Genomic DNA, 23394 nt, shown 5'->3' on the forward strand with positions numbered 1-23394 from the left:
GGATTTGTCATTAGAAATAGCTGGCGGGACACCGACCACATTGTTATAAGATGTAGTGTATGCGGGAACTGGCTGACTCTCTTATTCCACTTACCTTATTATATACCTTAATATATACCTTATTATATACCTTATTATATACCTTAATATATACCTTAATATATACCTTATTATGTGTCACTGTGCTTGGGAAAAGCGTCCAGCGTTAGTAACCCCTGTCTACTTCCAACAATCTGATTCTCTTCTGGCCTTTACCTGTCTAGTGTTATGTGTATCTATTATGTAATATATATATATATATATATATATATATATATATATATATATATATATATATATATATATATATTTTCTTTTAAATTACATAGTGGCAATCTGTGGGTTCTGGCAAATGCCAGAGGGGCTGCTGTAAGTTGCCATAGTCGGTCAGTATATAGTGGGCTGGTGGGGGGGCTGTTTGGGCCTCTGTGTACTTGAAATGCCAGGGCCTATTTTGAATCCCAGTCCATATAAAGTTAATATAAACCAACTTTCTAATCTAGATATGTCCTTAACATGGCTGTGGCCTTTATACACTCTGTATCCGTTTGGTCATTTCTATTATTGAAATATATATATATATATATATATATATATATATATATATATATATATATATATATATATATATATACACACATAAACACGCACACATATATAATATGATACAATATAATAATATATGATTACAAATTTAGCTAGAAGAAAATGGAAAAGCGTCTTGTGGCTAAAGCATTGCGCGTTTAGATGCGCCTACAAATATGGTTTTTCAATGTGTGGAGTTGTTTATGTATCTCTAGATGCAGGCAAAATATATACATCAATAAAATATATATGTGTGTGATACTGTATTGTATTCTATTTTATACACGTGTCTATTTCGGGATTCAGGCGCCTTCCCAGAGCCAGAGATGTTGCCAAACATATGGAGAGTGGAGAAGCCGGTAGAAGCGATAGTTGTGATTCCACTATAGCTCCGACACGACAGTTACCGAATAGAGCTGAATATGAGGTCACACACTTGCCCGAGTCCAGTATTCCAGCACTTACTATGTGGAAAGCCCGCTGGTCGGTACATAGCGCTTAGTTAGCGGCGCTTCCATTTGCAGGAGATAAAAAGCAGCACTTTTGCTCTCTCTCTCAGAGAACCATTGGAAAAACCAAGAGCAGCTGCATTCGAGATAATGATGATAATGTGAAGAAGCTGTTAGTAAATTTTGTTCCAGTAAGCCCAGTGATTGGCCGAGGCAATGGTATGATGAACGTGTTGGAAATTGTTCCGTTCTAAAAGATCTCACCCCTGCCCGTGGACGACTTCTGCTGTGAGAGGCGACACATGGCATTTATTGGTTCAAATACAGCAATTCAAATAATGCTGCTGCTGCCACTTACTGACTCCCCAGCGACACACGCGCCGTGACTTTGCGCACAGCATGATGCCAGTGTGGAGTAGTGTGCGGTAGTGTGGAGTAGTGTGCAGTAGTGTGCAGGTGCTACTAGTGAGTCTAGTACTAGTATAGTTTGGGGCAGTGAGCAGGCGCCCAAGCCATTGTCAGTGGACAGGTGGGAACCGTTATAGAACTCGTCAATTGTGTTCAATTAGCATCATCATAGCGGCGGCTTCCTTTTTGCTCCGCGTGTCGGAGATTTGTGGCCCATGGCCGGCGCAGCGCTTGGAATGTCACTTGTGGGGCTGCTTTGCACCTGGGGCGACACAATATACTCACTGTTGTTCTCTCGCCTACTCACAGCACTTACTGGGCACAAGGGATTCACGTGCCGCTTACGACATCCCTATTTGCCTTTATGGGAGCGAAGGTGCAACACACACACACGGGGAGACAATGGGCTAATGGAAGAGAGAGCTAGACGCTACTTCAGGCTAATGCCTAGCGGTGAGGGCGTGTGCTAACCCCATTCTGTTTTGCGGATTGTTTCTTTCTCGTTCGCGAAGTGACCGCTCCAATCTACTTGCGGCGCAGCGATGTTAGTTCCTTTGCGCTGGAGTAACAAGCGCTCGGGATACAACAGCAGCTGGAAACCTCTCCCGGGAGCTGCGCACCTGAGCTGTTTATTGCCTTTATTTATTTGCTTTTGGAGATGTGTACAGCAGCATCAGCATTTGCTCGGCGGGACTTTGCCTCTACAGACAGCAGTCACTACACTCCCTCCCGTGAACCCAGCATAGGGCTGCTTTTCATTCCTTCTGTGCTGGTGAAATAGATATGGATCATCATAGCCTGACACATTTAAAACAATACATTAAAATATATTGTTTCTATAGGCGGCATTTCAGTAGCACAAATGAATCGCGAGATAAGCAACAAATTCACAAAGGGAAGGACAAACATTTTATTTACTAACTGGTAGCCTAGTGGGAAATTAACTCTGTGTGCAGAGAAGATTTGTCAGCCCCTCTAAAATTGCTGAACGACTTTGTCCTTTGTGATATGTTTTATCTTAATTCTTATTTCATTTGTATTTTACCTGTTGTTAAACTACAGAATCAGTTTGGGTCGATGCATTTGTGTTAGAGCAGTTTTCTTTTCCATTCCTGCATTTTCCCTGCATTTAGCATCTTGCAGGAACTGGTGGTCCAGCTGCTCTGAAAGTGCTTTTGTCTCTGTAATTTAAAGGATTAAAATATTATTTACTGTATGTACAATGATTGACATAGTAATAAATCCCCCCACCAACAGTCAACAACTGGCCTGTACACTTCATTCTGTTTATCTGGTCAATTCAAGAAAAAATGCCATTTCCTTTAATTTTATTTTAATTTGCTCCTTCAAATGCTAACGATCTGTTTAGTTTTAATACAAGGGGCAGCCTTCCATTTATAGCAAATCGTATGGGAAAAGAGCTAGTGGCCTTTGCCTGTCATTTTCAAACATTCCTACACTGTTGATGAAACTTGAATTGCTGCTGGGAATGTATGAATGGGAAAAGAAACGAGTTAGTAGTACTTCTTTTTATATAGCTAATGGTTTTATAAAGTCTTGCAATTGTAATCTTTGTTTTTTTTCCTTGTAGTTGTATTTTAATTGTTAGAGCTCAACACATGGCACTTGATTTTTGCCTTTTCTAAACTGCTTTCGTATTCCGTTTATTCTTTGTGTTGCTTTTTGTGTTTATATTTTTAAGGTAACATTTTGCTAAACATTTACATAGAGCTTCAGGCTGCATATTTTTTAACAAATATATAATATTCTTAATTTCTTGTTAGTGTAAATAGTATTCATTTTATTTGTGAGAATTTTTTTAATTATTCTGGTGGTAAATGATTTTCAAAGAAAGCAGCCTGTTGCTGTTATATCCCAGTACAATGAGAAGGAAATATCTTTATTATGCTGCCTGTTGCTGAGCAAAGAGAACCCCATTCCAATTACACATAAAGTTGGCTAAACACAATTGTGCATATTAGGCATCACTTATTAGCAAGTAACTTGTCAATCACAGTTCATAGGAAATAACTCTTATATAGGAACAGCAAAGGAGACATGAAAGGGCATTTAATTACTTTCATTTTTTTTCACTGCAAATCTTTTCTTGCATAATTTAAGAATATTTTTGCAGCATAGCCAGTGATAGTCAGCATATTTATATCGTTTAACTACAGTAGTAAAATTATTATTAAATTATATTATTAAAAATTATATTATTATTTGTGTGGTATTGCTCTGTAATCAGTTGCAGACCAACACCATTTCTCTCAAATCTATGAATCTGAACAAATGTTTCTTTGTGCAACATTTGCTAAGACAGAGTTCTTCATTGAGCCTAGTAAAAACCCATGCAATTGTTTTTGTTTTTTTTTTTGCATTGCAGTTAGTTGTTTGCTATCACAGTACATGAGATAGACATGTGATTGGCTTTCATTTCTTGCACTGGTCAGAACTTCAGTGCAGTTTAAGCTGGGGTGGGACTATACAGAGCTTCTGTTAATAAAGGACTGTCTATTGATATAAAATTGATATTTTAGGAATTGCTGAAAATGCAGTACAATTAATTTGGATGTATAATAGTATTTTGTAGTTGCCTGCTTGCTGTCCAGCTCATCCTAATCTTTTTAAAGGGAATCTTGACCAAAAAGCTGTAATAGAAAAGGCAATTCTAAGGCACTTTCTAAAGTATTTTGATTAAACATTTTCAACAGTTTTTTTTATTTACAGTTCAAAGTGGTTTTGGTTGATCTTTTTCTCTTCCTGCTCTGACTCTTAAAACAACGTAGCAGAAGTTTTCTGTTAAAATGTTTCAGGAGTCAGAACCAGTATTGCAGAGAACATAACCCATTAGACAGAGATTACTTTTAATTGTAAATACATTTAGAATAACTTTAAAACCCCACTTGAATATTTTAATTAATGCATGATGGAAATTTGCTTAAAATAACATTTTCTTGAAAAAATTTTTTTGGAAGGGTATCCTATTAAATAATTGTTCCATGCTGCAATATGATAATTTTGTGTGCACTTATGCATCCTTTCTTTTTTTGTAGAGAAAGTTGGAAAGTGTATAGATCTGATTACAATAAAAATTGTACCGCAAACATGAAAAAAAATGGGATTAAAAAAAATGTATATTTCACATAATTGAAAGGGGGTTGTACATTTACAGCATTAATGTACACATACTTGAAAATGAACCAGCATAATAACTGCCTGTGTGCTGACTGTTGGGTCTTGCTCTCAAAATACATACGAATGCTATAGCTAGATAGCAACTCAATACATCGAAATAGACTGCACTCAATATATTGAAATAATAAAAATTATTGACATCCAATATATAAGGTCCCAGATAGGTTCCAGTAAGGGGATCTGTAAAGGCATTGCATTCCTACAATTGGGGTTAGAAAGCAATGTTTGTACATCTTGCTCAGATAATAGCTACACAATGGAGGGTGCGTTGCTACTGATAATAGGCTCAGGACGAACATGGTACATTTACAGGATCCATTATCTGGCAACCTGTTTTCCAGAAAGCTCCAAATTATGGGAACACCAATCATTTTAATTAAATATTTCTAATTTTTAAAATATATTTCCTTTTTTTCTGTAAAATAAAACTGTCCCTTGTACTTGATTCAAAGTTAGACATAACGAATCTTTATTTAAGGTACAACAGTTTTATTGGGTTTAATCAATGTTTAAATGGTTTCTTAGTAGACTTAAAGTATGGTGATCCAAATTACAGAAATATACCTTATCTAGAAAACCCCAGGTCCCAAGCATTCTGGATAACAGGTCCCTTACCTGTAGTGTACCTGATGCAAAAACAAAAAAAGTAGGATATTTATAGCTGCACTTTGTGCAGTTCTGGAGTTCACTTCTCAGCACTATGCATTTTGAACATGCAACTGCGCCAGGTATGTGTTTTGGGGAACAGACTGTTGTTTAGATGAGCCAGGAATTCCTATGCACACACAAACCCTATGAAGGAGAGGCATACAGACCTAAGCAGGTCATGAAACCACTGAAATGGTGGGTGCTACTATTTGAAAGTAGGATGTGCAGTATTTCTTCTAAAGGAAGTTGAGGAAACCCCAGTGTCCAGGTACCCCACATCCAAATATAAAAACTGAATGTAATATTTCGGTTTTAATACTATTCTTATTTCGTTTTGGTTGTTTTTTTGGCCCATTTACTATTCCCTCTTCTATTTTAATTTTGATGCATCTCCTGGTTGCTAGGGAAAGTAGCCTCTAGCAGCCGCTTTCAAATATTTTACAGTTGCTGGCTATTTTGTTGCCATTGCTTGAAGTTTTCTTTGAGATATATTGTTTAGTTTCATTTTTTGTGTGTGTTATACACACATTTACCAGTGACGAGCCTTATGGTGTTTTCCTGTCTAAGAAATAACTGAACCAATATTAACTTGTTGAATGCTGCCACCCTATTCTGAAGCTTAACTTAAGAAGTAGCTAGAAATGTTGTACATTATGTTTTGAGCTTCTGTACCAGCCCAAGGCAACCACAGCCCTTTAGCAGGGAAGATCTGTGTCTCCAAAGATGCCCCAGTAGCTTCTTATCTTCTTTTCTGCTGATTCACTGCACATGCTCTGTGCTGCTGTCACTTACTGAGCTTAGGGACCCACTCAAAATATACAGTACACATAGAATATAAATGTCACAATATAAGGCTGATTAGTAATTAATACAGATAATTACTACATGCCAGCACAGAAACCAGTGCAATTAGCATCAGAATTTAATAATCAGCCCTGTAGCATCATCTTATATTACAGACAGACCTCATTTTCTGTTTGATAATTTGCAATGAGCCCTAAGCTTAGCTTCTCAACAGCTGCTCAGAGCCCACTGAGCATGTGAGTGCCGCTGACACTTTCCAAGATGGTGACCCCCTGTGACAAGCTTGAAGTCCTGGATTATTGCTGCTATTGAGAAGATGAAACTTTAGGCTGGTGCAATAAATGCAGTATAGAAAATATGGCATTTTCAGCCATATTCATTTTTAGGTTTTCATTCTCCTTTAAGGCAACAAGGGGATTGTGTAATAAAAGGCACTAAGTCAGCTCAGGGGCAGTAACCCATAGCAACCAATCAGCAGGTAGCATTAACTGGTCATCTGTTTAAATGCAAACATGTTATTGGTTGCTATGGATTACTGCTCCTCTGCAAACTTAGTGTCTTATGTTACATATGGGGGCATATCTATTACTATTAAAGATTTTGTTAATTGTGATGTTATTTTAGAAGCCAAGGACATATGGAATGGGTACCTTGACAGAATGAATCTAGCATCTTGCTGCTACCTGTTAGTATTTCCTAACAATAACCAGATAACACTGCATTGGGTGCTGTTTGGAAAAGGAAAATATAACTTGGTGCTGTGTGTATTTTACCTGTGCCTGCCATGAGACACCAGCACTTTTCCTGCAGTTCTTTGATTCAAGTGTGGTTTTTAGTAATTCAGTATTATCAGGCAAGCTGGTGGGCCAGTCGAATGGGCAGTTGGGCACTGAGATTACAGTTCTGAGAGATTTTGGAAATCCAGGTGTGAAGATGATGGACTTCTGCAGAGCAGCTCTGGGGAGGAAGGAAGGATGAAAGAGCCTGGCTTTGCATAGACAGTCCTACAAATGGGTCATGCATAATGAAACTTTGTAATAAATATATGTGACAAAGCAATAAATAAAGCAGGAGCAGGTATGAGGTTCAGTGGAGGTTTCCTGCACATCAACATTACACATAGATTTAAATAGGCCTTTTATACTCGTATCATGTGGATATTTACAAAGTTCAGTCCATTTCAACCTCTTGTAACAAAGGGCAGTAAGTAAGTATAGCATATACAAATATTTTAGGCACAGCTTTATCAAGCTCCCTATGCCAACAAATGTTTCATGGCATGTGCAAATTATACACTATTTATGTTGTGTACATGATGTATATTTTTAATGGATGACAAAAACAGTGGATTATCTCCCTCTGTATCTTACAGGTATGGTATCCAAGATCCCAAAACCTGCCCCAAAATACCAAATTGCTATCTCTGCGATTGCTTTTTAAACTAACTAATCATGATTGATTTCACTGTACAATAGTAAAACAGTACCTTCTGCTTGATGGTAACTAAGTTGCATAAAGACATGTTGCTGGCAAAATAATACTATTGGTTTACTTTAATTCTTAAACTTTTTTAGCAGTCTTAAGGAATTGTGATCCAAATTACAGAAATACCCCAATATGGATAACCCCAGGTTCCAAACTAAGCATGATGCACTATCCTTGTCTAATGCAGATTTTTATTCCTCTAGAGACGACATGCAGTCTTCATCTTTGTGTTGTTGACACTTCTTTCAATGTAACGTAACTGAACAGCAGTGTTACTGTTTAGCAGAAGTAAGAATCTTTCAGAATAAATCTGTTCTGCATTTTATAGTTATTTACACATATCTTAATATGGTGTAGCAAATCACGTAACCTGCAGGATAATTACATGGTAATTGTGATGGAAATATAACAATATGTTAAAAATCGTACAATAATTACATTGCCCCTTAAAGGCTTCTGCACTCCGCCTGAGTGTCTTTGCCTCATGTAGTATATACACCCAACCTTTTTTACTCGTGAGACACATTTAAATGTAAAAAGATTATGAGAGCAACACAAGCATGAAAAAGTTCATGGGGATATCAAACCAGAGGTGTGATTGGCTATTTGGTAGCCTCTACATGTACTGGTAGCCTACAGGAGGCTCTACGTGGAAGTACACCTGGTTTTTATACAACCAAAACTTTCCTCCAAGCCAGGAATTCAAAAATAATCACCTGCTTTGAGGCCACTGGGAGCAACATCCACGGGGTTGGTGAGCAACATGTTGCTCACGAGCTTCTGGTTGGGGACCACTGATGTAAGCTTTAATCCTTAACCAATTTTATTGCCATAAATACTAAACTGTCTGATACACGGCCAGTATTCAGTTTGATCAGGGCCAGAACTAGGGATAGGCAGAAGAGGCGGGGGTAGGTGAGTCCTGCAAAGGGGATCGAATCCGGATTAGGGGTAGGCAGAAGAATCTTGGAACAGGCACCTGCCCAGCGCCCCCACATCGTTGAACCCAAGGCCGGTGCCTGTTCAAGATTCTTCTGCCTACCCCTAATCTGGATTCGATCCCCTTTGCAGGACTCACCAACCCCCGCTGTTGCTCACTCCCCTGTCCCGTCCCTCCCTTGCTCCCCAGTGCGTCCCTCCCTACCCTGCCCCAAACTGCCCCTCCTTGCACCTATGTTATGGTGCATGCACATGTACGCATGCACGTGGGGGGGGGGCGGGGTTGGCCGACTGGGTTGCCTAGGGTGCCAGGTTGGCTTGGCCCGGCCCTGAGTTTGATAGGGTGAACCAAATCGTAAATGGAAGGCTTTGGGTAACATGTTTATACATTTAAAATTTAATCGTTTCTAAAGTGGAAAAGCGACCTTGTGCAAAATGTTCCCCAGAGTAGAGCAAAATAACATCAACTTAACATGATTAACGTCTGATATTCTTTAGGCATGACAGAAATCATTTTTTAATGATCAAGAAGAGAATATTTTCACCAAAAAATGGGATGTAAAACAGCTGTTTTTGCCTATGGATATCTCACAATTGCCAGTCTGCTTCTCTTCTCTGCCCCAACCCCCGCCCCATCTTCCTTTATCATCTTCGGGTCCTAAGGAGACTTTCTTTTTTTCTGACTCTGATTTTCTGGCTAGTTAGTCTGCAGGAGAGGCCTGGTCTGGTCGCTTGACATTAGCTGTGGATAAAGTGAAATCTTTGATCTACAGCCCTGCCTGCTTTCAAATGATTTGCTCTCTGAATCTGGACACTGTCCATGCCCTCACACTTCACTATCTGATAGGCACTGGGGATGACATGAGGTGCTACCAGATGCACAGTTAATCATTGGATCAGGGCTGTACAGAGATCCATCACAGCTTGATTAGGGCTTCCCATTCCCAGCTGTTGTCCTTCTAGTCTCTCCAAATTCAGTAAATACTACAATGGTTTATACCTATGATTTCTGGATATATTAAGGATCAGAGAACCGATGGACTAAGATAGATGCCAAGACTATAATATGATACAGTTATCCAGAAACCCGTTATCCAGAAAGCTCCGAATCATGGAAAGGCCATCTCCCATAGACTCCATTTTATCCAAATGTTTAAAAATGATTTCGTTTTTCTCTGTAATAATAAAACAGTACCATGTACTTGATCCAAACTAAGATATAATTAATGCTTATTGGAGGCAAAACCAGCCTATTGGGTTTATTTAATGTTTATATGATTTTCCAGTAGACTTAAGGTATGAAGATCCAAATTACAGAAAGATCTGTTATCTGGAAAGCCCCAGATCCCTAGCATACTGTATAAGGATATAAAGCAGGTCACTAGAGCATCTTGAGTGATGACAATGACAGGAATAAGGTGTACCTGAATGATCTGTCTAGGGTATGACATCTCCTACTGTTTGAACTGCTGTGAATTCAGTGCTCTCAGACTGAGCACGATGGATTGACCATGAAGATAGATGTATATAGATACGTATAACAAAATTATTTATCCAACGTATAAATTATTTCATGCAATCCAAGTGGAAATAAAATCTCTATGAACATATCTATAAAGACGGAGATTTTATCCCATCGTGGGAATTATAATACAGCAAATGGTTAAACAACATTTTCCAACATGTTTGAGTGCACAGTCACATTTAAGACATGTAACCCTTTATTGTGAATACACACACAAAATAATCTTTTGTGCCAATCCCTTTCATACTTTTGTATCTGGTATACTTGTTGTAAAATCATGCAGTGGATTGTCTTGCTGTCTACAATCTGAATCAAAATAGTAGTTTGCTTTTATCAATTAAGAAAATAGCAATGTAATAGAAAGGCAAGGACATAAATATTCTAAGCGGATATTCATGTTTACACACGCTCTCTATGTCATGTCAGAGCGTTTATTTGCATTCATTTTTCACTTCATAGCAAAGTTGGGTGAGAGAGGGTCCGGGTCGCTTAGGGCAGTTACAGAACAGAATTTAGTTATTCTGAAAATATTTAATCAACTTGAAAAGGTAATGTTTCATTTGCATTCCATGCCTAAAAGTGTATATGTTTAAACCCTAAGCCTGTCACAGCTGATTTGTGTTACAGATGGAAATATTTAGCAATTAATCACCCTTACAAATGTGCTTCATACATGGGTTTTGCAAATATATATGAATTGCTTTCCCACCCTCTTTATTTCAATTGTGAAGTTACATTTTTTTCTAATTCTTTTACATTATATAATGTTCACATTTTCATTTGGCCTTTAATTTTCACAGAACTTTATTTATTATACACCTTTTTACAGAATGCACTATTACTTTCAGGCTTAGTCAGGCAACCTATAATAGGTGTTCCTTTTTTACTTTAGAAAGAAATATGCACAATTCTATTTTACGGAACTATAATCTTTTCTTCATCTTCATACTCTGCTAGAGCCTCAGCATCTTTCCTACATGAATGACTGATTAAACATCTTACAGATGCAGTGCTTAGGTTTGCTGTGACCCTGAACGTTCCAGATGAATGTTACACCTTTGTCTTTGCAATGTGTTTTTCTATTGTATTCCTTCAGAAATATCTAGTATATGTGCATATCCTGCAAATTTAAATCTGCAACTAAAGGTGGCCATATACAGAGAAATCGTCAAACGAGCATATCTCTCCCCGATATGCCCACCTTGAGGTGGGCAATATTGGGCTGATCCGATCGGGGGCCCTAGGGCCCAACGATTGGATCCTAACGAATGGTAATGGGCGGTCGCATCAACAAACAGATGCGGCCGCGATCCGACAGGATTTTTAGTCCCATCCGATCGAGATCTGGCTGACTTTCGGCCAAGTTCTCTATCGGGGAAGCCCGTCGGGGGGGCCCCATACACGGGCCAATAAGCTGCCGACTCAGTCTGTCGGCAGCTTTTATCGGCCCGTGTATGGCCACCTTAATTGCTGTTGTGTAATTGTCTTGAGCACAAGTATTTGCCATTTAAGAGGCCCAAATGCAATTGTTTACACTTTCTCTTTGGCAGCAAGTAAATTTCAGTGCAATGTGCCTGATGCTGATTGGCACTTTGCATAGTGGGATTCATTATAACGTGTTTCTATTGATGATCCCATCATTTTCCAACTTCACTTTGGAATTTACTGTGAGGGTAACTAAAGGGTTTTTGAGTTGTGTGTTCCAGGGCTTGCCCTAACTGATAACGCCCTTGTTGGCGTGAAAGTGCAATCCAAATTATGACAGTTACAACTCTCTGTTTAGTTTAACTTGTCAGTAAATTTCTTGGCTCAGAGCCCTTGCAATGATCTTTCCAACTAGACCATATTCACCCTAAACTCAAAAGGTCACATTTATACAGGCAGACATAGGCAGGGCTTAATTGATGAGGAGGTTAGAGTTAGAATTTACTGTTCTGCCTGCTAGTTTTATATTGTGGTCCTGAAAGCATTAGGCAGCCAAAGCCCTTTCTCATGTAAAAGCTGACCCTAGTCAAAAGCTAGCAATCAAAGGAAGCAGTCACAGGAACCGGTGCACGGAGGCTATTGATTTTTCTCTTAGGTCTAAGTAGTTTGTTGGATAGGTAATGGGTGACAAACATATATGTCGTTAATGATGAGCTCTAGAACAATGCTGACATGTCAATGCCATAAATTCTTTACCACTGACGTTATGCATCCAATGGTGTTAATAAATCTGGACTTATTTAGAAGCAAGACACTGTATAAGGACTTGTATAGCAGCTCCTATCAAATGAAAAAAAGAAAAACTTTTGTTCCCCTAGTAAGATAATTTGATTACAAAAATTTCCAATGTTTTAATTCGTTTGCTGCTTTGTTACAAATTAACATATGTGGAAAGGGTCTATTTTTGGAATTGTATTAATACAATTTGCTTTTAGAATGTATTGTGCATAAAGTTTCATAGTTGTAGTTTTTATGCTGTGGAGATGAAAAACAGCAGCTCCTCTCTACTTCCTAGCACAAACCTAGCACACAATTAAGTTGTTTGCGCTCCACATAAACAAAGCATATATAAATAGGGAGGGGAAGGTTTAAGTTACCACTGAATGGTTTGGGTTTGACTTCAACATGTTGCTCTGCATTTAATCAGTGTACACTGCCACAGTCCTGCACCAATTGCAGGCAGCCATTCCTAATCCACTTTTAATTCCTGGTTTCCTTTTTCCTGAAGTCCATGCGTAAAATAAGAGACTATAAAATGGATCTCTCAAAGCCTTTTTTTAAAATCACATTTGTTAAAAATAAATAAATAAAAGGGTAGGGAAACAGACTTGTATGTGGACTCGGTGCTGCAAATGCCAATCAGGCTCTGAAACATATTTGTTATTGCAATAACATCTCCTTGGCTAACTAAGCTTTATTGTGGTGGTATAATAAAAAAACATTTATAGATAACATGTTTCAGAATTATAGCTTAGTTTGACATTTAAATTGAGGTAGAACTAATTTCCTTTTATAAAGTGCAGACTCCGTTTAAAGGGGAAGAAAGTTGTAAAATGGATGTCTGGGAAAACCTGTATAGCCATGTTTGTATAGATTTCTTTAGTATGTCTGTGTATCTGTTAATATAAATATATATATATATATATACATATATATATATATATATATATATATATATATATATATATATATATATATCCAGCAAAGAGGTCCGCACTCTCAGGACTTACAAATAAAATAAAAATGTTTTATTGAAAATAAAGACTAACGTTTCGGCCTCTCCGAGGCCTTTCTCAAAGTGACTTTGAGAAAGGCCTCGGAGAGGCCGAAACGTTAGTCTTTATTTTCAATAAAACATTTTTATTTTATTTGTAAGTCCTGAGAGTGCGGACCTCTTTGCTGGATATATTCAAAAAAATTTTTGGACACTGCACCCAGGCACATTTAACCTGCTTGACGAGAGTGCCGACTTACCCACATCGTATTATATATATATATATATATATATATATATATATATATATATATATATATATATATATATATATATATATATATATATAATTTTTTTCTTTTTTTTTTTCTAAAAGAATATCTAAAAGTAAATAGAAAAATATGTATAAAAATTTTATATGTATATATATATATATATATATATATATATATATGTGTATATATACTGTGCATATATATATTTATTATGATGGTAAGTATCGGCACTCACGATATAGTAGTCACGGATGCCTGGGTGCTGTCCTCAGTGAAGGTACATATATTTGCAAAGATGAAGCCACACTCGCAGGTCTTATGAAGAGGAAATCAAATTTATTTGGCACAACTAATGTTTCAGTTTCAGCTACTTTATTTATTATAAAACACAAGTTTTAGTGAGTCATGTGTAGGGTTGCCACCTGGCCGGTGGTTGCTCTCAATGTTTTTTTCCCCTAGTCAGGTGACAAAAATGATATCACTACTTACTGATGACATCACCGTTCATAAGGATATAATTTACAAGATATTCATGGCTTTTGTTTATTATATACATATAATCTCACCTATACTTTGATAATACATATATGCAATGTTCCCTCTAAGCTGTGCATACATTTTGAAGCCAGCATACAGAATAAATTGTAGTCCAGACATACCCTTGTCTCGCAGAAACTCTGACTTTGCAGTAAGGCTAATCCCTTTGGGATCCACAATTTGGGACTGTCCTGCCTAATTAGGGGCATTTGGGATGCATGCATGTGCTTTTAATTAAGACAGAAAGAATAAAAACTTTCAACAAAATGAAATTAAACAGGAGAGTAAATGTTTTGAACAACTTCCTTAAATAACATCTTGCCTGGGTTTCTTGTTTAACAATGTTGGTGATCTTACACAGAACAGGACAGCTGGCTACGAGAAGAACAGAGTTGTGTTTCAAAAATTGTTTCATTCCTCAGTGAAAATAATCATTTCTCCTAACATCTAAGTATCCCTTTTGGGATGGCTTCATTTCTCCAACATAGGAAGGCAGCTTTCGAGGAAAAGCATTTAAAATATTTGTAAAGCTATCTTAAATTGTATCATTGTAAAAAAAAAAAAAAATCACTATGCAATTGTGAGGTCGAACACCATTTTTGATTTGTGTGTGTTTGCAAAGTATAAAGTTCTTTTAATTGGTTTCAGAAAAGAAAGAAGGCCAAGCAGAATTTTGGCTGATAACTGTCAGGAACAAATCTGTGATATGAAACTGGAACCACTGGCACCAGAACACAATTCGTTACTGGATGGGCATGTTAGTACAGTAAGCAGCACAAGAGGTAGCTGGCCTTGGCCCATGGTGACTAATCTCCCCCGAACTGCTTCCCACTGGCTTGTAAATCGCCTCGGGATGGCAATTGGTGCACTTCGTTTTCCGAAGTCTCCCAGATTGCCTCATGAGGAAACTTCGGGAGACTTCGGAAAACGATGTGCTCAGATTTGGGGAGATTTAGTTGCTCCAAGAAAAGGCAATCTAACGTCGGGCGACTAAATCTCCTCGAATCTAATTGTGTGTTTCTGCCCTAAAACTGTATACAAACAAGGCAGATAAGGACAAATCAAACAATCCACCATGTTTTTGCCCTTTGCACACTGCCCTCTATGCTAGAAGAATTGCCATAGGTCTCTGGAGCGCAGAAACATGTGACCTTTTCCATGAATTCATTGCTTCCTGTTTTCAGCAGCCATGTATTTATCAGGTGGGGGTGATGTGGGCATCCTTATACCCTAACTTGTATGTCATACAGATGCGCCCTATGGCAGGCAGTAAGGACAGGGCTACATTGTGCCCAGTAGCACTAAGCTCTAAACCACTTGAAAAGTGCAACTACACCCTGGACAGAAGTTCTCCCTGTATGAGCACATTGCATTGGCCTATGTACAGGCACACAGCAGATTTCAGCACCAAGATATATTGTCACATGTGCCTGCACCTGTGCTGACACAATGGATCTGGGCGCAGGCACAGAGAAAGGCTTATACCGGTGTAGGGGCTGATTCTCATCCTGCATTTATCAGCAGGCCAAGAATCCGCAACATCTAGAATTATTGCATTTGGATGTAGATATGGATGTAGGGGATATCATCTCGCTGACCTTCTTGAATGTAAAGTCAGCAGAGGAACTGACATTGAACTGCACACCCTCTGACCGTAAATCTATGAGACCTGACAGTTTGACTTCCTAACCAGATAAAAGACCTACAGTACAGGCTGTACAATACCATTGATTATTATGGACTAGGGACTGAAACTCTATCTCTAGTTTTCTGGTCATCCCGTATTAGGGGCAGATACATTTAAAGATATTTTAAATGGATCCTAGACCCAGTCACAGACCTACTCCACAATTAGGGTTGCCACCTTTTCTGGAAAACAAATACCGGCCTTCCTATATATTTATCTTTTTTCCCTATTAATAACATTGGAATCAACCATCATTTTTACCGGCCAGGTGGCAACCCTATCCACAATATACTTGAATGACTGCACTACATAACTTGGGGGTGTTACCGATGTCCAGACTGTGTGGCATTCATTAACAAGAATAAAACTTGGATCCTGGTCAGCCAGGCCATATTAAGTACCTTTTGATTGCATCTTGTATGTGATTTACATTATTAAAGGGATACTGTCATGGGAAAAAAAAAATTTCCAAAATGAATCAGTTAATAGTGCTGCTCCAGCAGAATCCTGCACTGAAATCCATTTCTCAAAAGAACAATCAGATTTTTTTTATATTCAATTTTGAAATCTGACATGGGGCTAGACATATTGTCAATTTCCCAGCTGCCCACAGTCATGTAACTTGTGCTCTGATAAACGTCAATCACTCTTTACTGCTGTACTGCAAGTTGGAGTGATATCACCCGCCTCCATTTTCCCCCCAGCAGCCAAACAAAAGAACAATGGGAAGGTAACCAGATAACAGCTCCCTCACACAAGATAACAGCTGCCTGGTAGATCTAAGAACAACACTCAATAGTAAAAACCCATGTCTCACTGAGACACATTCAGTTACATTGAGAAGGAAAAACAGCAGCCTGCCAGAAAGCATTTCTCTCCTAAAGTGCAGGCACAAGTAACATGACCAGGGGCAGCTGGGAAATTGACAAAAAGTCTAGCCCCATGTCAGATTTCAAAATTGAATATAAAAAAACTGTTTGCTCTTTTGAGAAATGGATTTCAGTGAAGAACTCTGCTGGAGCAGCACTATTCAATGATTAATTTTGAAAGAAATTTTTTATTATTAGTATCCCTTTAAGTGTTGTGTGTGTTTTTTTGGTTACTGTACTGAGAGACAGAATCGACCAACCAATGGAAAGCAATTAGAATGCTATTATCCTTAGATAATGGGGAAAATGCCATTAATGAACATTTTGAGTTGATAGAACACTTTTTGGGAAGTCTGTATTCTAAGATCATTTCCCAACATTACAACAAGGAGGTTAAAGGGGCAGACTTTTGCTTCAACTTGAACTCAGATGGTTCTACAGATCAAGACTATGGCCCGTGAGGAAATTTATCTATATTATATAAATAATTTTGAATATATTGATCTAATAAAATGTCTTGATTGGTACAACTGTGGTCAGTCTACTTATGGTGGTGGCATTCTGCTGGTTGTGGATTCAACAAAGATACTTTAATCAGTATGACTTAAAGGAAAATTATACCCCCAAAATGAATACTTGAGCAACAGGGGGCTGTCCTTTTTTTTTTTAAAATGGCAATTTTCTATTTATGATTACCCAATGACACATACTACTATAAAAGTTTATTATTATGAAAATGGTTTATTTATATGAAGCAGGATTTTAGTTATGAGCTGTTTTTGCAATATATTTTTATAGAGACCTACATTGTTTGAGGGGTATAGTTTTCCTTTAAGGGTATGCATATGTGTACTGCAAGTGTGCAATTTCTGTGTTCTATTAAATGTGGCTCAAGATGGCAAGTTTCTAACAGGACATGAGTACCAAGGAGGAATACAACACTGGAACCAGTTCTGTTTGTCCCTGGTACTGTGCGTGGGTGTGAAATTCTTATGGAACTTATATCTGATGTATTGTAATAGTTACTTTGACACAAGAATTAAGATATTCACTAAACTGTAACACTCTTCGATCTGTTGTTTGGTATATGGGTAAAACTTGAACCTGTATGATTTTCCTGAGCTGTACGATTACTGATAGGCCCTGGTTGGATTTTAAGGCACTGTGCATTTTATAAACATCATAGTTGGTAATGTTGAGTAACTATTAATCATCTGAATCTATTATGAAGCATTGTAGACTGAATTGGCATCCATCATTTGTAAACGATGTGGTTTTGTCCTACGTATATTAACTGTTCACTGGGATGCTTTTGTCTTTAGCATATTATATAACTATATGTACCCTTTAGTAGTGTTGTTATGTATGCTAGCACCATAGCTGGGAGCTATTGAAAACATCCTTATTTACAATAAACAATTACGCAGATTTTTTTTAAACATGGCCCCCATCAGAAATCATGGAACCACATTCTACTTAGTTATATAGTTATAAGGACACTGCCCACCTGCGCCCCCTGGGTAGTGGGCCCTGCCAATTAGTAATAGATTCATAATGTTATTATTGTTTATAAGAATGAAGCGAGCAAAAGCAGTACACCAAAATTGGAAGGTTTGGGCAGTATGATACAAATAAACGGACTATTATTCACAATTATATCAGTTAGTAAAGACATCCACTGATTGCAGTTTTCTCTTGTTACACAAAGACACATCTGATACATAACCAAAAACAGTTTTATTACAGTATTTACCTTTTAAATGCAAATATTATCCAGTTCTGTACAGGTTTATTTACTTTCCATATTTACATAAAATGAAAAAGGACTACAATAGAATTACATATGTGCATTCAGAATACAAGAGAGCATTGCTGACCTGTCATTTTGGTATATACAGTACGTTCATATTTGTTATTCCAATGCTTGCATATTGCAGCAGAGTACACCCCCTCCATCCCTGAAGGATTGCTTATCGTCGGTCTTGAATATTGTGTCCATTGTGGATATACATTTCCCCTTGGGATCAATATGCAGATAAATTGCTGCGCGTGATTGACCATTAATTTTATTTTGCACATAACTTTATTCTACTGTTTTTTTTTATACTTTAAAATATCTTTGTGTGCAGTGTTGTCACTGGGAAGACTTGCATAAATACTACACACTTTTTTTTTTAGGTCTTTGAACATCCTCTAGAAGGAGAATAATAAAGACAACATAATGGCAATTGTGAAATGAAACTGGAAAGGAGGCAAATCATATTTTTATGAAAGAAAATCCTAATCAGCATTGACAGTGTAAGGGGAGGGATGGCTGCCACTTGGTCATTATGTAGAAGCACTTACTGTAGATGTGGTGTCAAAGCTCCTGTTAATGATGACTAATGTCTTTCTCTGAACAAGTGCCCTCTGCTGCTGCTCAGAGAATCCTCGTATACAGGATGGCTCATGGAGGGGGGGGGACTCCTGACCTAAAACAATAGCACCGTGTCGTTCGAGCATTCACATGTCTTTGCAATATGTCTCACCTTTTACTAGACATAAATAGGAAGTCAATACAATGTTATATAATGCTTCATAATGCAAAGGATTAATATCACTGGTATCATTCCCACCACAGCCTCCAACAAAAGGATTTGCCTATCTTTGTCATTTCTAAAAGCTATTTTCCAACACCTGAGTATGTAGCTGTGACCACATTTCCATGGTTTTCAGCTAGTAACTGCTTATTAAATAATTCAGACCTAAAGAACATTTTCTTAATTTAATGTTTAGAATAAATAACAAACATTAAGAGACCCATTACAGTCCGACTTTATCTCATTATTTTCTGAAAAGAACTCCAACCAAATCCACACGGGTTTTTCCTCCTTATTTATTAATACACTTTCCCGAAGTTTTCTGGAAACCCCCCCCCCAAAAAAAAAAACGTGAAAAAAAATAAATCGGATGAATTTTTCATATTTTCCAAAAACCAGCACAGATCAAAATATCTTTGGGACTTCTCCCATTGACTTATATGCAACCTCGGCAGGTCTGACATGCCGGGTTTTTGGATTCTGACTTTTTCCACCCTTAATCCCGAAAAATTTGTGGGTTTTTTTTCAGATTTTATAGTAAAAAAACACATTCTTTGGGTTTTTGGCATTCGGAGTTTAGTAAACAACCCCCTTAATCTTTTTTTTTTCCCCCCTGCTAAGATGTTGCAAATACAAATTGGAATGAATGAATGTCCCCTGATGTATTTGTAGTAGAGATCAATGGCTTTCTTCCCATCTATGTGAAACTGCATTGCAGCGTGCAGAAAGACACACTTTGTTCAGCGCCTTCCCTCAGAATTTGCAGCGCTCCACACCCCAAGCGGTGCAGAACACAGCTGTACATGCTCCAGACGTGAACTCATATCATTTTGTTGGAATTCACTGCCTAATCTAATCACGGTTATAAACAGACATGCATTTTCCATTCACTTCCCAGAAAAAGATGCAGGGGGAAATGTGGTAGTGTTTAGGATCTCAAATAAATTATTTATGTTGTAAAAAAAAAAAATAATAAAAAAAAATCTATTTTTATACTGAAGATGATGCTTTGTATGGAAATAAAGTAAAAATAAATCATAACGTATCACTATTTGTTTTACCAAGTGAGACCTTTGAGGCGGGAATTTCTATTGCCTGTCATCTTTTTTCCTGTGACAGTTCTAGAAGACCATAAGAACACAGATGTCATTGTAGGAAGACAATGCTAATTACACTGGGATTTTTGCAGCCCTTATGCCTGTCCGAATCAGCCAGTTCCAAGTATTCAGAGCATGGCCAGATATCCAGTGTAACTGCTCAAATGCACTGCAGCAAAATGTAAATCTTTATCCTGCAAACCATCTGTATTTATACACCAGGGGGACTTTGATAGCTATTCTTTATAATATTAAAGCTCAGGTTCTTTCATTTCGGCTTTCTGGATCTTTCATTTGTACCATGTACTCTTAGGGTGAAAGGGTTAATTTGAGGTTAGTGTAAGGCTAAAAATATTGTGTAGAAGGACACCCTATAATCCCTGCTACAAATGCTGATAAAGCAGATACAGGAGCGGCTTTATCAGAGATGTATGATGAGATAAAGCTGCAGTCTCTGCTGTGCCGTTATAGTAATTATGACTAATGAACCGTCCAGTCTGGATAAAATGGCATGCCCACGGGGACTGTGTCCATTCACTTGTGACTTGTGCAAGCTGAACAGAACACTAATGTTGCTCCAGATTCTGTAACCTGGCAGAAGAGTGTTTTTAAATACATTCTGCGGTTTTGCTGCTGAAAATAAGATCTTTTGTTAAAAACATTCTTTCACATTTCATAATTACATTAAAAGAAACGGTGGAATCCACATACATACACTATTTCACTATTTGTGGCAATACCTTTCCAGCAAGAGGGTAGAACAACAACAACAAATAAAACCACTGATATTTTATAAAAGTTCTGCTTGGTTATTGCACGTGTTGTCTGGGGAGACCTTGTTCCTTTCCTCCAGATGTTGAGAAATTCACATCATTTGAGTGGTGGCAAAAGCAAGGTAATAGGAAGCATTTTGGAAACTAGATTAAATACAGCTCCTTCTTTTATTTGGTGGACCCCAGATTTACAGTGTACTTTGTGCAGACGGTGCATTATTGTTATAGCATTTGGGCCCATAGCACTTTAATTTCATTTAAATTGTAATGGGGTTAGTAGGGAACAGTAAATCTGATTGTGTCACTGTTATGTGCTTTATATCATAGGTTCTAACAGTAAAACATCCCTGAGATCTGCCTAGTTGTTGAAACCATGTGCTTTCAAGGAAATGTCTTTGGTATTAATTTTTATTATTATTATCTTGATGTGCTTTTTCCTTTATAGGACCTTGGCTACCCTTATTTCATCATGCCACACAGGTTGCTTAAAATCCATGTCTGGTGTTTTTTTTTTTGTTTTTTTTTTGGTACCATACCTTATTTAGCACTTTATTAAAAGAAAAAAGAAAAATCCCACAGCAGGCTCTTTGTTTATTCTGCTTGTAGTTTATGTGTAGTTTTCTTCCCTTCTCTTTTATTTTTTACATCATCATTTAGAGGTCCTAAATCTGGAAATGCTTATTCCCAAGCTCCTAACGACCACCTTGCTAAGGCTTGCTTTTCTGGGAATGATATATATACACCAAATTAAAAATTGCAACTGCTCAGGAAGTCTGGAAATTCACTTGAAGCGGTAATATATTTGTTTAACGTTGCAACTCAAGCTGCTACGCGTAGACACAAACCATTGAAAAATCTTACAGATGCTTAGAATCTGCATCATTTTCTGTTTGTAAACATATGGTAACCATAATAGATTTTAAGAATCAATTTAAGAATCCCTTTTGTTTGCAATAACTACTTAAAACTTTTTTTGATTACCAAAAAGAGCAGTTACGTACATTCTATTCTATTGGTGTAATTTTGCCCCTTCAGTAACATAGGGAGGCCTATTTATCAATGGGCAAATTTTGAATTCATGTGAATTTTTTTTTAAATTCGAATATACTCGTAATTCGACTAGGATCTTATTTAAGAAAAAATTGAATGTCTACTATTCCATCGAATGGTTTCGACCCAAAAATTTTAATCGTATTCGATTTGCATGAGTTTTTCTCCTGAAAAAAAAAAAAACTAGAATGTCAGGAGGGCTATTAACATCTCCAAATGGCTCAATGGTCCTCTGCCATTGACTTGTAAACGAACTTGACAGGTTTTAGGTGGAGAAAATTCGAATTAGGACTGTTTCCATGGTCGTGATGTGATAAATCTCACATTCAAATTTACATTTGAATAGGGGGATTTAAATTTCGAATGTGTGAATTTTGACAATTCAAAAATTCAAATTCGAATTTACTATTCTACTCTTGATAAATCTGCCCCTTAGTGTAATAATTATGGAAGCAGTAGCCCCCTCATAAATTTCACACACACAGCTGCTTCAGGATCTATCTGGCGGCTGAAGAACAGAGCAGAAAGCAAGCATCAGTTCTATAGGACATAAAGGCTAAATATTTATAAACCCAAGCTTAACTAATAATGGACATTGTCTCTGTATTGAAGCAAAAAATCCCCTTTCATGAAATAAAGAATTTACATGTAAGCACAAAAGGTTTTAGCAGTTCCATTTGATTCCATCTTGGCAAATCAATAAATCCATTATGTTTGGTGGTAATTAAATGGCAATTGTTCTATTAAAAAGGGGGGGGGCTTAGAAGCGCTAATAAAATAGGTACGTAAAAGGAATTTTGTGTTTAAATACTTCAAACCTTTCTGTGCACTGCTCCTTCTTCAACAAATAAGGGGTGTAATCATACATAGGAGATGAGGTTGAAAAAGACATGCGTCTGTAAATTTCAACTTTTCTGTCTAAATAAAGCCTGCCTAACTTATAGTTGATTTAGAAGAAAGTGATAAACCTCTAGTGAATTCTCTCCACTTTGCCTTAGAAGGAAAATTCATGGAACCTTTTCAATTCGATGGGGTTATTTACTAAACTCCGAATGCAAAAATCATGAAAAATTTGTAATTTTTTTTAACAAAATCGGATTTAAAAAAAAAAAAAAAAAATCATGAGTTTTTCGGAAATGTATTAAACCCCGAGGATGGGAAAAGTCAGAATGTGAAAATCCGGCATCTCAGACCTGTTGAGGTTGCATATAAGTCAATGGGAGAAGTCCGAAAGATTTTTTGATGTGC

General features: G+C 37.4%; 1 protein-coding gene across 2 annotated transcripts in view; it reads left to right on the plus strand.

Annotated features, from left to right (window-relative positions):
• The window catches only part of LOC108699406 (lipopolysaccharide-responsive and beige-like anchor protein), a 392949-nt gene that overhangs the window by 224017 nt on the left and 145538 nt on the right, over positions 1-23394 (plus strand). The gene's annotated exons all lie outside the window — the stretch shown is intronic.

The sequence above is a fragment of the Xenopus laevis genome, chromosome 1L, assembly GCF_017654675.1.
Source record: "Xenopus laevis strain J_2021 chromosome 1L, Xenopus_laevis_v10.1, whole genome shotgun sequence".
NCBI lineage: Eukaryota > Metazoa > Chordata > Amphibia > Anura > Pipidae > Xenopus > Xenopus laevis.